The sequence below is a fragment of the Ascidiella aspersa genome, chromosome 5, assembly GCF_963924565.1.
Source record: "Ascidiella aspersa chromosome 5, kaAscAspe10.2, whole genome shotgun sequence".
Classification (NCBI taxonomy): Eukaryota; Metazoa; Chordata; class Ascidiacea; order Phlebobranchia; family Ascidiidae; genus Ascidiella; species Ascidiella aspersa.
The window spans coordinates 12,650,103-12,652,602 of record NC_139451.1 but is presented as its reverse complement, the minus strand read 5'-3'; the positions used below and the strand labels follow the sequence as shown (position 1 = coordinate 12,652,602).

The 2,500-nt window shown below is 59.4% G+C and overlaps 2 non-coding genes and 1 pseudogene across 2 annotated transcripts in view; all 3 read left to right on the top strand.

Moving 5' to 3' along the window:
• Positions 1-1,077, top strand: part of LOC146144116 (small subunit ribosomal RNA) — a 1,811-nt gene extending 734 nt beyond the window's left edge. Inside the window, exon 1 of the ribosomal RNA XR_014500517.1 lies at positions 1-1,077. This exon is cut by the window's left edge and continues 734 nt beyond it. This is a non-coding gene — a ribosomal RNA (small subunit ribosomal RNA).
• A 247-nt stretch (positions 1,078-1,324) lies between these two features.
• On the top strand, positions 1,325-1,478 carry LOC146144115 (5.8S ribosomal RNA). Its single transcript, XR_014498857.1, has one exon. It is a non-coding gene; the product is annotated as a 5.8S ribosomal RNA (ribosomal RNA).
• Positions 1,479-1,726: 248 nt separating this feature from the next.
• The window catches only part of LOC146144114 (large subunit ribosomal RNA), a 3,679-nt pseudogene continuing 2,905 nt past the window's right edge, over positions 1,727-2,500 (top strand).

Below are 2,500 nucleotides of genomic sequence, written 5' to 3'. Positions count from 1 at the left end.
GCGGCGGCCGGAACGTTTACTTTGAAAAAATTAGAGTGTTCAAAGCAGGCGATTCGCCTGAATAATGGTGCATGGAATAATGGAATAGGACCTCGGTTCTATTTTGTTGGTTTTCGGAGCGCGAGGTAATGATTAAGAGGGACAGACGGGGGCATTCGTACTGTGCCGTTAGAGGTGAAATTCTTGGATCGGCGCAAGACGAACGACTGCGAAAGCATTTGCCAAGAATGTTTTCTTTAATCAAGAGCGAAAGTCAGAGGTTCGAAGACGATCAGATACCGTCCTAGTTCTGACTATAAACGATGCCAACTAGCGATCGGGGGGCGTTAGTTTTACGACCTCTCCGGCAGCTTGCGGGAAACCAAAGTCTTTGGGTTCCGGGGGAAGTATGGTTGCAAAGCTGAAACTTAAAGGAATTGACGGAAGGGCACCACCAGGAGTGGAGCCTGCGGCTTAATTTGACTCAACACGGGAAATCTCACCCGGCCCGGACACAGTGAGGATTGACAGATTGAGAGCTCTTTCTTGATTCTGTGGGTGGTGGTGCATGGCCGTTCTTAGTTGGTGGAGCGATTTGTCTGGTTAATTCCGATAACGAACGAGACTCTGGCTTGCTAACTAGTTACGCGACCCAATCGGTCGGCGTCTAACTTCTTAGAGGGACTAGTGGCGTTTAGCCACACGAGATTGAGCAATAACAGGTCTGTGATGCCCTTAGATGTTCGGGGCCGCACGCGCGCTACACTGACCGGATCAGCATGTGCTCGCCTTGGCCGACAGGTCTGGGTAACCCGCTGAACCCCGGTCGTGCTAGGGATAGGGAATTGCAATTATTTCCCTTGAACGAGGAATTCCCAGTAAGCGCGAGTCATTAGCTCGCGTTGATTACGTCCCTGCCCTTTGTACACACCGCCCGTCGCTACTACCGATTGAATGGTTTAGTGAGGTCCTCCGATTGGACCTGGCGCGGCCGGCAACGGTCGAGCCGGCGTCCGAGAAGACGATCTAACTTGATCATTTAGAGGAAGTAAAAGTCGTAACAAGGTTTCCGTAGGTGAACCTGCGGAAGGATCATTAACGGTCTCGCAAACGCTTCGGCGAACGCGAAACTCGGACAAGCGAGAGAAAAAGTTTTTGCTACCCGGCGCCCGACCCGCGAGGAGCGGCGCGCCGGCCGGCGATTCGGTCACCCGGTAATGTTTGCGCGTCGAGTGCCGCGGTGCCGCGCGCTCCGGCTTCAAGCGTCGGCCTGGCCGACCGCTCGGCGCGGTATATTTTGTCACCCTTTAGTGCGAGGCACTGTGCGAGCGAAACAATCGTGGATGGCTCTTGGCGGTGGATCACTCGGCTCGTGAGTCGATGAAGGACGCAGCTAGCTGCGTGAATTAGTGTGAATTGCAGGACACATTGAGCATCGACGTTCTGAACGCAAATTGCGGCCTCGGGTCAATCCCGGGGCCGCGCCCGCCTCAGGGTCGCGTTGCAAACGTTCCGCGCGGGGATTTCTCCGCGCGGCTGCTGCGGCGTCGGACGCGCGAGCGCCCGTCCCGCTCAAGACAGCACGGCACGATGTGCGACGATCGCGACCAGAATCCCGCGCGGCGGCGGCGAGTCGACCTCGAAGAGGCCAACGGCTGGCGGCTCAAGGGCGGGAATCGAGGTGCGCGGCGGCGCGCGGCGCCGACGGCGAGCGCGGAACGGGAAGAATAGTCCCGGTCCTTACTTTCGGCCTGAGGTCGGACGAGGCTACCCGCTGAATTTAAGCATATTACTAAGCGGAGGAAAAGAAACTAACGAGGATTCCCTCAGTAACGGCGAGTGAAGCGGGATGTGCCCATCGCCGAATCCGCGCGCTTTTGGAGTGCGCGGAATTGTGGCGTACGGAATTCGTCACGGCGCGCTTCGCCGGTCGCCCGCGTCCTTCTGATCGAGGCCTTGTCCCAGAGCGGGTGTCAGGCCCATGGCGGCGACAGGCGGGCGCGCTACGGCGTCTTCCCAGAGTCGGGTTGTTTGGGAATGCAGCCCAAAGCGGGTGGTAAACTCCATCTAAGGCTAAATACGGTCACGAGACCGATAGCGAACAAGTACCGTGAGGGAAAGTTGAAAAGCACTTTGAAGAGAGAGTTAAAGAGTACGTGAAACCGTCGAGAGGCAAACGGGAGGGCCTGTCGGGTCGCCCGGTCGCTTTCAGCCGGCCCCCTGTCGGCGACGTTGTCGTGCGGACCCTCACGGGCCGCCGGCGGCGCCGCCCGATCGGGGACCAGCGCACTAGCGCCGGGCGAAGGCCGCGACCGTCTGGACGGCGGCGAGAAGGCCGCGCGCAAGGTAACCCGGCCTCGGTCGGGTACTATAGGCGCGCGTGTCCGTCGGCCCGCCGTTCGGGCGAGGAGAGATCGCCGCGTCTGCCCTTCGGGGCCGAGCGCCCGGTGCCGGCTGGGGCGTCGTGGGTCGGGGACTGTTCTCAGTGCCCAGCCTCTTCGTCTCGGTCGCGCTTCCGGTG